General features: G+C 57.0%; 1 protein-coding gene and 1 long non-coding RNA gene across 2 annotated transcripts in view; both read right to left on the reverse strand.

The window, feature by feature from the left end:
• LOC113998761 (class II histocompatibility antigen, B-L beta chain-like) overlaps positions 1 to 12811 on the reverse strand; it is a 181529-nt gene that overhangs the window by 114294 nt on the left and 54424 nt on the right. The window lies entirely within an intron of this gene.
• LOC113987592 lies at positions 11972 to 12625 on the reverse strand. Its single transcript, XR_003540591.2, has 3 exons — positions 12527 to 12625; positions 12390 to 12428; positions 11972 to 12010 (listed from the first exon to the last, which is right to left on the reverse strand). It is a non-coding gene; the product is annotated as an uncharacterized LOC113987592 (long non-coding RNA).

The raw sequence follows: 12811 nt of genomic DNA on the forward strand, positions 1-12811 counted from the left end.
CTGATTTTGTGTGAAGCCTTGGAGCAAGTTTGTCCAGCGCGAGCTGGCTTGCTCCCAACGTTGAAGAAACAAATACCTTGCTGCTTAAAGAGAAAAAAGTCTCTGAGCAGTTTCTCGGACCGATTTTTCGGATTCAGCGCCCAGTCAGTCCCAGGATGATCCCAGTCACTCCTGGTCTCTCCCAGTTGCTCCCAGTTTCCTCCATGTGGTCCCACTCATTCCCAGTTGCCCCCAGAAGCTTCCAGCAGGATCCCAGTTGCTCACAACCACTTCCAGTCATCCCCAGTGCCTTCCTAGTGGTCCCAGGATGATCCCAATCCCCTCCTGCATGATCTCACTCACTCCTGGTATGATCCCAGTATGACCCCAGTCACCCTCAGTGTGGTCTCAGTTGCTCCCCTCATGGGCCAAGCTTATCCCACCGTGATCCCAGTATGATCCCTGTTGCCTTAGTTCTGGTCCTGGAGGGTCCCAGTGTGCTCAGATCCTGCTCCCGGGGGGTCCTGCTGGGTCCCAGTCCTGGTCCCGGTGTATCCTGGTGTCCCAGTCTATCCCAGTCCATTCCAGTCCATCCCAGTTAATCCCAGTCCATCCCAGTCCCTTCCCAGCAGCCGCCGCCGTTTCCCGGGTCCTGCCCCCCCGCCCCCCCAAGATGCTGACGGGGGTCGGGGCTCCGTCTTTGCCTTCGTCTCCCTGGGCCTGCCTGGAATGAAGGGGCCGCTGGGACACTGCGGGACCTCCTGAAACCAAAGGAACCCTGGGAGAATTTGGGTACTCCTGGAGTCAAGGCACAATTGGGACACTGCAGGGCCCCATGGAAAAAAAGGAACCTTGTGACACTGCGGAATTCATGGAATCCAGGGGCCTTTGTGACAGGGGGGCCTCATGGAACCAAAGGAACCCTGAGGTGTTTCAGAAGGTCATGGAATCAAGGGGCCACTGGGACACTGCAGGGCCTCTGGCAATTAAAGGAACACTGGGACACTGGGGCAGGACATCCCCCCTGCAATGGCCCCAAGACAAGGCCCCATTTGCAAAGGGGTCAGTGCTGAGCTGAGAGGGGGCCGGGACAAGGCAGGAGATGTTGGACCCCAGACTGGTTTGACCCCAAATGAAGCCCCTGATGGTGAGGGAAGCCCTGGAGTCCAAGGACTGTCAGTCCATGGGTTTCTACCAGAAAGGGCCAGTCCCCTTTCCCAGGGATTTGTCCTCCGGGCTCTCCGGCCTCACCTCGGGGCCTGGGGCAGGAAGCAACAAGGACATGCAGGGGATTTTCCTTCGGCCCACAGGGAGCCCAAGGACATCCCCCCAACTCCGGCCCTGGCAGGACGGCCACAAAAGACAAAAGACCGACCCAAAGGGGCACTGACTTCCTCCTCACCTGCCTGGGGGGCCCGCGGCATCTTCCTCTTCCTCGCAACCTCCTCCTCCATCCGCTCAAGCTTTGGGAAGCAGAAATCCTGCTGGGGGGGGAAAACAGGAGGTGAGCGCGTTGCCTTGGGGGTTCCTCCTGCCCAAGTCCAGCTCTAGGACTCACTGGGCATCTTGTGTCCATAAAAACCTCCAAAACACCAACATTCAGCCCAAAAACCCCTCTCAAGAGTTCCCCCTCTCTGCTCTCTGGGGTTTGCAAGGTCCCCCCTGTCTGGCCTGATGACACTTCTGCCTGCATTGGGGGTCCCCCTTCTCCAGGCTACCGGGGGTCCCACTGCTCCGGGGGGTTCCCACTCGCCGGGGTCCCCTTGAGTGTTGCCAGGGGGGTCCCAGGGCTCACTTCTCCCCACTCTGCCTCCCGGGGCCGGCCGGCCCTCCTCTCTCGCCTCCCACCCTCGCAAACCTCTTGGCGCTCTCAGCTCCCACCCCGCCTCAAGGCCCCCCCTCCTCTCCACACTCCAAGGCCTTCCCCCTCTCCGGGACCCCCGCTTAAGGGGCCCGGCGCTCCCTCTCTGCTCCCCCCTCCAGCATTCCGGGGGTCCCCCAGCTCCGGGATCGCCCCTCTCCGCTCTCCCCACTCCGCGGCTACCGGGGTTCCCCCCCGGCTCTCACGGGGGGCCCCCAAACCGCTCTCGCCCCCCCGCCATTGCCGAGCCACCGCCAGGACCTTTGGGCTGCTCTTCTTTGTGCTCCCGCTCGGCTCCTCCCTCGCCTGGGCCACCGCTTTTGGCGGGTTTCCTCCTCCGGGATCCGCCCCCTGCAGCCCTTGCCCCCCTGGCCCAGCCCCCTTGGACCCCCCTTGGGCCCCCCTTGGGCCCTCCTTGGGCCCCCCTTGCCCAATAAGTCTGATTATACAGACAAGCAATTGGTTTTAATCCACAAAACCCAAATGTAGAACCCAGCACCCTGGGCCATGAACAAAGTGCTGTTCCTTGGGCCCCCCCCTAATCCAAAGTAAAGGGAGAGGGGATAAAAAACCTACTGGTGGGAGAGCTGTTGCAGTCTGGTCAAAAGTGGTGGTTGCAGTCCAGTTGAGGGGGGTGGTCTCAGGCTGGTTGAGAGCGGTGAGCTGCTGTCCTCCTCTGGATCCCACGAGTGGTAAAAAGGTTCCAAAACTCCAGGTTTATATATTCTCCAGTTCAGGCAGGAATGCCCAGTCCTCCCCTCACAGCGGGCAATTCCATAAAAGGATGCTCAGTTCGTTCCCTCAGAGCGGGCAATTCCATAAAAGGCTATGAGGATACTCAGAGCGGGGAATTTAATAAAAGGGCCTAAACTCGGTCTATTATAAATATTATAATTAGACGTAGCAATCATATGAATATGTATGTAACATGTTGCAATCACTCGTAGAAATTGTATAAAGTGCTGTAATTTCACTGGAGAGACAGAGCAGTTTGTCCAGCACGAGCTGGCTGCTCTCCAGCGTTGCCTAATAAACAAACCTCGCTGCTTAAAGACTAACTCTTGTCTCTGAGCAGTTCTCTGCGCCTTCTTGGGGGCAAAATTGGCATCATGGGGCAACTTGGAGCAACTGGGATCACACTGGGAGGAACTGGGAGCAACTGCGACTACACGGGGGGTAACTGGGGTCATACTGGGATCACAGTGGGAACAGCTTGGTCCATGCTGGGGGCAATGGGATCATCTTGGGAGCCATTGGACCCACAGTGAGGGTGACTGGGGTCATACTGGGAGTGACTGGGAGCATTCTGAGGGCAGGTGGGACCATGCTGGTGGAACTGGAATATACTGAGAGCAAGTTGGGTCATACTGGGAGTGACTGGGAGCATTCTGAGGGCAGGTGGGACCATGCTGGTGGAACTGGAATATACTGAGAGCAAGTTGGATCATACTGGGAGTGACTGGGATCATACTGGGAGCAACTAGGACCACTTTGAGAGTGACTGGGAGTGGCTGTGAGCAACTGGGATTATGCTGGCAGCTACTGGGAGCAACTGGGAGTGAGTGGGACCACATTGACTGCAACTGGGATATACTGAGAGAGACCAGGAGTGACTGGGATCATTCTGAGACTGACTGGGATCATAGTGGGAGTGACTGGGAGTGCCAGGGATCATCCTGGGAGCAACTGGAACCATAGTCAGTGACTGGGAGGAACTGGGAGCCTGCTGGGGGCAAATGGCTTTATCCTGGGAGTGCCAGGGCATGTCTGGGTTCATCCTGGGTGTGAGTGCCACCATCTGGGGTGTCACTGGGATCCTCCTGGGATGGTCCTGGGAGGGACTGGGAGGGAGTGGAACTCTAGTGGGGTGACTGGGAGTGACAGGGATGATACTGGGAGTGACTGAAACACAGTCACTGGGTGAATGGGAGCAACTGGAACCACGCTGAGGGCAACTGGGCTCATACTGGGCTCATACTGGGCTCATACTGGGAGTGACTGCAATAATACTGGGAGTATGTGAGAGGCACTGCAACCATACTGGGGGTGACTGGGATCAAACTGGATTCGTACTGCAAGTGTCTGGAAGTTCCTGGGATCATACTGGGGGTGACTAGACTCATAGTGGGATCTTCCTGGGAGCAACTGGGACCATGCAGGGGCAAATGGCATCGTCCAGGCAGTGACTGAAAGTGCCTGGGGCCAGACTGGACTCAGACTGGGAGTCCCTGAGAGGGAAAGGAACCCTCCTGGGGGGGGACTGGGAGCAACTGGGACCACCTTTGAGGGCAATTGGGATCCAATTGGGAGTGACTGGGAGTGACTGGGATCATACTGGCAGTGACTGGAACTACATAGAGGGGAACTTGGAGCCAGTGGGGCCATGCTGGAAGTATGGTGGAACTGGGAGTAACGGGGAGTGACAGGGTGCATGCTAGAGGCAACTGGCATAGACTGGGAGTGACTGGGATTGTACTGATGGGAACTGGAAGCATCCTGGGGCAAGTGGATGTAACTGGGTATGACTGTGAGCATGCTGAGGGCAACTGGGATCTACTGGGAGAGTCTGCAACCATCCTGGGGGTGACTGGGACCACACTGGGAGTGACTTAGACTGGGAGCACCTGGGAGTGACTGGATGTACAAGGGGGCAACTGGGATTGACTGGGACCATGCTGGGGGAAGACTGGGACCATACTTGGATTGAGTGGATCTGTGCTGGAGGCAACTGGGAGCAGCTTGGCCCATGCTGGGGTAACTGTGATTGTACTGGGATCATACCGGGATCATACAGGGATCATATGAGGAGTGACTGGGTCAATCCTAGGGTCAACTGGGAGCAGCTGGGATCACACTTGGAGGAACTGGGAGCAAGTGGGACCACGCTGGGGACAAGTGGGATCACACTGGGATCCCAGTGGGAGCAGCTTGGCCCATGCGTGGGCAACTGGGCCCACAGTGAGGGTGACTGGGTTCATACTGGGAGTGACTGGGAACATTCTGAGAGCAGTTGGGACCATGCTGGTGCAACTGGGATATACTGGAAGTATGCTGGAGGTAACTGGGATCATAGTGGGAGTGACTGGGAGCACACTGGGAGTGACTGGGAGTGGCTGTGAGCAACTGGAATCATGCTGGAAGCTACTGGAAATGACCGGGAGTGAGTGGGACCACACTGGGGGCAACTGGGATATAGTGGGAGACACCAGGACTGACTGGGATTATACTGGGACTGACTGGGAGCAACTGGGACCTTGCAGGGGGTAACTTGGATCCTACTAGGAGAGACTGGAATCAGACTGGGAGTGACTGGGATCATGCTGGGATCAGACTGGGCGTGACTAAAAGTGAGTGAGATCATCCTGGGGGTGACTGGGCCCATCCTGGGGGTGACTAGGCCCATCCTGGGGGTGACTGGGAGCCCCTGGGCCCGTGCTGGGAGCCCCTGGGCCCCCCTGGCTGGAACTGCTTTCCCTCCTGCGGGTTCTTGGCAAAGGCCCCAAAGCACAAACTCTGCTCCGAGCCCTCGGGGCGTTTCCTCCCTTTGGGCAGCAGCAGCTCCTGAGCCCTGAACAGGCTCCTGTCCCCTGCAAACACTTCACCTGCCTTTGACCTGGGAGCTCTCAGTGACTCACACATTTACTGAATGTTTAAACTTACCTTTTTCTCTTATTTTTCTTCTTTTTTTGTCTTTCTTTCCTCTTTATCCTTTCTAAAATTCCCTGTCCCCTCTCTTTCCCTCCTCTCTCTGTTCCCCTCCTCTCCCTCTGTTCTCTGTGCCGCCAGCATGATCCCAGTTGCTCCCAGTATGATCCCAGTCACTTACAGTCACTCCCAGGATGGTTCATGTATGGTCCTGGTCACTCCCACTATCATCCCAATCACTCCCAGTCACTCCCAATTGGATCCCAGTTGCCCCCTAGGTTGTCCCAGTTGCTCCCAGTCCCCCCCCAGGATGGTTCCTTTCCCTCTCAGGGACTCCCAGTCTGAGTCCAGTCTGGCCCCAGGCACCTTCAATCACTGCCTGGACGATGCCATTTGCCCCTGCATGGTCCCAGTTGCTCCCAGGATGATCCCACTATGTGTCCAGTCACTCCCAGTATGATCCCAGTAGCTTGCAAACACTTCCAGTATGAATCCAGTTTGTTCCCAGTCATCCCCCGTATGGTTGCAGTGCCTCTCACATGCTCCCAGTATTACTACGGTCAGTCCCAGTATAGTCCTAGTATGAGCCCAGCAGGGGCCCAGCTGCTCCCACTCTGATCCCAGTTGCCCCCAGTGTGGTTGCTCCAGGATGGATCAGGAATGGGGACCCCTCTGTGCCCCCCCCTTGTGTCACCATGTTCTGGGAGAGATCTGGGGGGACATCTGCACCCCAACACGGCATCCAACGCTTCCCAAAGTGTCCTGGGATCCCCTGAACCTGGGAATTGAGGGGAACCATGGAAAACCCTTCTCAGAGAGAAAATTGGGTGACCCGAGTCCTGGATGCGTTTAGGAAAGAGGTCTGAACATTTCTTGGCTAGTGGAGGGGGGTGACTTTTTTATTCTCGACCTTTCCAGTTCTCCATTTGGGGGCAGGATGTCCTCTGGGCCAGTGTTTTGTTCCCTTTGCAGTGAGTGCAGCCTCAGAGGGCTGAGCCCTCTCTGGCTGGGCTTGGCCTCTCCTGCAGAGACTCAGGCCTGGCTGGGCTGCCCCAGGCAGACGCTGCAGGAAGAAGAGCTCAGGCCGCCTGGCTCTGGTGTCCCTGGGGCTCAGCCTGTGCCCCATTGCTGGGCAGGGGCTGAGCCCCACCTCTGCCTGGGGGCCTTGGCCAAAGGGCTGGCAAGGAAGAGGCCCAGCAGCCTTGGGGCCTGCCCAGCTTTCCTCCTCCCTGGGGGCTCTCAGTCCTCCCCTGACACCGTGTGGGCCCAAGGCCTTGCTGGCTTCGGGCTCATGGCCCGCCGGCCCCATCCCAGCGGCCTGACCCCCCTCCTTCCCCTCTCTCCAACCTCTCCTGCCTTTTCTGGCAAGGGGCCATCCAAGGAAAAGCCCGGTTCTCAGCAATGGCACCTGTGGCACGGCTGCAAGGCTCGAGTGGGCCAGGCAAGAGCAGGAGCAGCGAGAGCCTGAGGAGCCAGGAGATGCCCTGGCTGGGCATCGTGCTGCTGCGGGCCGAGCTGACACCTCTGCACAGTCTCTGCCCGTCCCTGCCAGCCGACTTCTGCCCAGGCTCTGGGCACGGGGACGCAGCACTGACAGTTTTCAGCCCCCACACTGTTCCACAGAGGCTGTGATGTCACAAGGCCCTTGCCTGGCAGCCAGGAGATGGGCAAGGCAAGGCAAGGACAGAGCCTCGGAGCCACCAGCACGCTGTCCCCAAAGGCTGGGCTGGCACAGAAGCCCAGAGTCCCTGAGCTTGGCAGAGACTTGTGAGATCAACCGGCGTCCAGCCTACGCCCCATCCCCAGCACGTCAAGCAGAGCACGGCACTCAGTGCCATGGCCAGGCTTTGCTTAAACACCTCCAGGGACGGTGACTCCACCACCTCCCTGGGCAGCCCATTTCAATACCTAATCCCTGTTTCTCTCCAAAAAGTCCTGCTCCTGTCCCTGACAAACAGCCCCTGACAGGCAGGTCCTCATGTCCTCTTGTCCTATCGCCTGTTGCCTCGGAGAAGGGGTTGACCCCCACCTGGCTCCAGCCTCCTGTCAGGAAGTTGTGGACAGGGAGAAGGTCAGCCCCGAGCCTCCTCTTCTCCAGCTTGGAGAAGCCCAGCTCCCTCAGCTGCTCCTCACAGGCCAGGCACTGCAGACCCTTGCCCAGCTCCATTGCCCTGCTCTCCACCCACTGCAGCCCCTCAAGGTTCTCCCTGAATTGAGGGGCCCAGAGCTGGACACAGCACTCCAGCTGTGGCCTCACCAGTGCCCAGTCCAGCAGAAGCATCACTGCCCTGCTCCTGCTGCCACACTCTTTCTGATCCAGGCCAGCCTGCCCTTGGCCTTCTTGCCCACCCGGGCACCCGCTGGCTCAGGTTCAACCTCTGTCCACCAGCACCCCCAGGGCCTCTCCCACGGGGACCCTTTGCAGCTCCTCTGCCCCCAGCCTGGAGCTGCAGGGGGTTCTTGTGGCCAGAGGCCCCAAAGGCCCCAAAGGCACTCTTGAACCTCATGCCCACGGGCTCGGCCCAGAGGTCCAGCCTGGCCAGGTCCCTCTGCACAGCCTTCCTGCCCTCCAGCACATCCACACTGCAAGCCAGCTTGGGGTCCTCTGCCAATTTGCTCCTGGAAGACTCAATGCCCTCCTGCACATCCCCACGAAAAATATGCAACAGGACTGGGCCTGTTACCCAACAAGTTCTAGTGCTTGACAAAGGAGCCCACCCAGCAGTGGGGAGAAACTGCTGGCAGGAGATTGAATGGGGGCAATAGACAAGGGATGATGGACAAGTTCTGGACCATGGTCATTTGTTAGAAAAACAAAGTAAAAGTTGAAGGCCTGCCATATTTCAGTGGTCATAGACCTGGCAGAGAAATCTATTTTTGAGACCTGGACACCAAGAAGGCAGAATTTCTAAACCACAAAGACCCTTAGAGAAACCAGAGACAAAGACAACACTAAGACAGACAGTTACTGAGGCTCTCTCTATCCAGGGAAAAGACAAGAAAAGGACAAAAATTGTGGACTAAGTATCATGCAAAGTGAGAAATCAAGAGCCAATGGAAGAGAGAAGAAGAATTCCTGCAGAGAACTGGTAAGCCAATGGACAGGAATTCCTTTGTTTGATAAAATGTAGAAATAGTTAAAAGTTTTGAGAACTGATGTACAGGTGTTAGAGAGCAATTCCTGTGTCCCTTCAGCGCTGAATGAAGTAGGGTCAGCTCTGGAACCCAACCAACTGCTCAGAGATTTTATTCCCCGGCTTTCACTGACAGTTTCTGGGGACCCAGATGAGACAAAGCAGCGCCGACAGGGCAGAGCAGAGGAATCGTTGGCCCTGCAGCGTGTACCAAAGGAGTTTGGGGGAGATCTTCCAGTTCCCTGGTCTGGAGAGTTCACCACGCCTTCTTTTCTGGGAAAAAGAACAGGTCATGAATTTTGGGTCCTTGGTTTTAAGGCCTTTTGCCTGCACATAAGGCACAGCAATGGGAAGGATGCAGCGTGAGGCTGAGAGGTTTCTGTCCTGGTTTGTGGGCTTGGGTGAGATTGGGCCAGAATTACAGGACACCTGTAAAATCTGGGCTTTGGGAAAGGTTGGGAGGGTTGGGAAAGGTGTTCCAAGGGTGGTTTTGCCTGAGGTGTTAAACATGGGAGTGGGTCTGTCTTCCCAATTCCCAAGAGAAGAGATCCCAGAAAGCTCCCCTGCAGGTTGTGTTTTAAGGAACAGGAGAAGAGACCGAGGGTAAGGGGTTTCTTTCCTGGAGGGCAGGGCTGTCATTCACTTGCAGGAGCCCTGAGCTGAAATTGCCAGTCTGACGGCCCAAACTGAACAGAGCTGAAGATTCCTGCCAGACAAAAAGGGCCAGGACAGAAAGCTCTTGCTGCCCATGGAGTGCCCAGGGTGGCCCCCCAACTGCATCTGAAACCCAAAGGTTCCAGGCTTTCTTTCCTGGGGGAAAGGCCGTGACATCCCAAAGAGTCCCGTGGCAGACAGGTGGGGTTGCACTGTGGGGGTGTGAGGTGTTGGTTCTTTGGTTTCCAGGGGCTATTCCAGAATGGAGAGGACAGGCTGTGACATCACAAAGGGGCCCATGGCACAGGGGTTGGGCTGCACTAGGGGCTGTGAGACATTGGTGTTTTGGTTTCCAGCAGCCATTCTGGAATGGAGGGGATAGGCTGTGACATCCCAAGAGGGCCCATGGCACAAAGGTGGGGCTTCACTCTGGGGTTGGAGGGTGTTGGTTCTTTGGTTGCCAGGGCCCATTCTGGAATGGAGGGGACAGGCTGTGACACCACAAAGGAGCCCTTGGCACACGGATGGGGTTGAACTGTCACATGGGGGAGGCTTGGTTCTTTGGTTTCCAGAGGCTATTCTGGAATGGAGAGGATAGGCCAGAATGGATAGGACAACAAAAGGGTCCAAAGTACATGGGTTGGTCTGCACTGTGGTGTGGGGTGTTGGTTCTTTGGTTGCCAGGGCCTATTCTGGAATGGAGAGGACAGGCTCTGACAAGAAGTGCCTGTCAGAACCGCAAAGACGGACGCACAAGAATCTTATGTGGGCATATTCTCTGCTCTGCCCTGCACACCTTTGTGCTGGGGTCAAAACTCAGCCTCTCTGCTTCCCTCTCCTGAGGGACTTGTTCTTAGACATCCCTTTCCCCTGCGCTCCTTTCAAAAGCCCTCCTGGCAATTCCCAAGCCTGTACCCGGCTCTCATCCCCTCTCTGTCCTCTTCCCACTCCCCTGGTCAATCCCAACATCCCAGGACCGGGATCCCAGTTGCTTGGCTGCACTCCCACCTAGTTCCATATGCTGGGCCATGATATCCCAGCACTGGAGCAACCAGGTCAGCAGGGGCTCTCCCAGCTGGAGGCTGAAATCTTTTCACATCTCTCACAGGTCAGCTGGGGATGGGGATCTGGTGATTATCTCTGGCCCTGCCTCTTGCTCCTGTTCTGAGGACTCTGCTTCCCCTTCATCCCTCACTAACTGAGCTGATTTGGTCTTGGATTTCTTCTGTAGAGGGGCGACTGCTACTGGCAAGGGTTGTTCCTCTGCAGTTTGAGTGGCCAAAGTACCTCTTGGTCTCCTTTCCTCCTCCTCCCCCTGAGGGCACTGGGTCTTAGTTAAACAAGATTAGAACTTAGAAATTAAGAGACTTCAGGTGGAAGTGTGGAAAAGGAAAAGAAGCAGCTTTTTATTAACAAAATCTGAATAAACAACAAATGGTGCAACCAAAAACTTTCAGAAGAAACCAAACAAAGTCCCAAATCCCCAGGTGGGGGGGAGAAACTGTCCCGGCAGTTCAAAGCTCTCGCAGCCCCGTGTGCTCGCAGCCAGCAGTGAAGGAGTCCCTTTTCCCAGGGGCAGTCCCCAAAGCAGAACACCTCGCTCCCAGATGGGTCGGGCTCTCTCTCTCTCTCTCTCTCTCTCTCTCTCTCTCTCTCTCTCTCTCTCTCTCTCTCTCTCTCTCTCTCTCTCGGTCGCTCTCCACGAGGTGTCCTGGGGGAAAAAACTTCCTCTCAGGAAAAGAGAACAAGGTGGCCAAAACCAGCTCCCGCTCTGTCCGGTCCCGGACAAACCCCAAAAGCCCCCGAACAAAGGACCCCCCGCCCTCCCCGCGGCCACCGCGGTGTCCCCGAGAGCCGCCCTCCCCCCACTGCCCCTGCCCAGTGCCTGCGGCTCCGCTCCAACCCACCCCATCCCGGGAGACACAGATGGCAATGGGGGGGACCCTGGGAAACAATTCCAACACCTCTTTTCAAACCTCTGACACCTGCTTCCCAGACATTCCCAAAGAAGGGGCTTCCCGTGGCCTCGAGCCAGGGACCGACCTTTGTATTGAACCAACTCCTGGAGAGACACGTTCCCATCCCTGTCCCCATTCCCATTCCTGGGGTTCCCATCCCTGTCCCCATTCCCATTCCTGGGGTTCCCATCCCTCTCCCCATTCCCATTCCTGGGGTTCCCATCCCTGTTCCCATTCCCACTTCCTGCTGTGCCAACCTGCTCCCAGTGTCCCCGTTCCTGTCCCCAATATCCCTATCCTGGTCTCCCATGTCCCCATTCCCATTCCCGGTGTCCCAATTCCCATTCCTGGTGACTCCAACCTGCTCCCAATGTCCCCATTTCCATTCCTGGAGTTCCCATTCCTGGAGTTCCCATTCCCATACCTGCTGTCCCCAACCTGCTCCCAGTGTCCCCATCCTTGTCCCCAATGTCCCCATCCCATTTCCCCCTGTCCCCATTCCTATTCCTGGTTCCCACAGAGGAACTGCCGGATGCCAGAGGAGGGAGCCAGGATTTATTGCCCAAAGCAGGAGATTTTCACACCCAAATTAAAGCCTCAGGAATAATTGTGGTCCTGGGTTTCACATGGGAAAAAGCAGGAAGTTGATCCATCGGGAAGAGCCGCAGGGGGGTCGGGGTGGGTGGGAGCAGCGGGATGAGCTCTGCCAGCAGCTCCTGCCTTTCCACAGGGAGAGGGAAGGGGCGGATCCAGCTCCAGGATCACTCAGGCTGTGATTCCTGCTGGGATGAGAGCGGGGAAAGGAGTCACCACATCCCTGTTCCCATCCCAGGGGATGGAGCCGGCTGTGGAGCCCAGGGAGAGTAGGAACTGCTCCAGAATCCCACCTGATCCTGCTCTGTCCATCCCACCCCAATCCCACTCCATCCATCCCACGCCAATCCCACTCCATCCATCCCACGCCAATCCCACTCCAGAATCCAACCCTGATCCCAGTCCACAATTCCACCTGAGCCCACTCTGGAATCCTGCCCTGAGCTGGAATCCCCTTCCAATCCCGCTCCAGCCATTAGGCCCCCATTCCCCTCTGGAATCCCGGCCTCCATCCTGGGATCCCTGCCCAGAGGATCTGGATCCACACACGCTGCTGGGACTCACTGGTGGGCGCGGGGTCGTATCCATTCCCCTCCCTCTTCCCTATGGAAAGAAAGCGGGATCAGCACCCGTGGCACAGGATCCCCGGAATGCTGCCGGGCGGATCCGTGCCCCTTCCCGACCCCCATCCCGGGAGTTACCGGATCGGAGCTTCCAGACACCGACTCCCAGGAGGCCGATGATGATGATGATGGCAGCGATGACGGACACAGTGTCCTAGTTAGAACAGCTGGGACCGATTCCTCACTGGATGGGTGTAGCCCAAAACTGTGGATTCTCTGGCCTTCCATGCCATTTTCCCAGGAACTGTTGTCAGGAGAGGCCTGTGAGGTGGGGGGGATGTCCTGAGCACCCTCCTACCCTTTTATGGACTGAGCATCCTCATAGCCTTTTATGGAATTGCCCGTTCTGAATGAAAAATTAAG

This window comes from Pipra filicauda, unplaced genomic scaffold (assembly GCF_003945595.2).
Source record: "Pipra filicauda isolate LSUMZ 115617 unplaced genomic scaffold, ASM394559v2 scaffold623_size210332_pilon, whole genome shotgun sequence".
Taxonomy (NCBI): Eukaryota; Metazoa; Chordata; class Aves; order Passeriformes; family Pipridae; genus Pipra; species Pipra filicauda.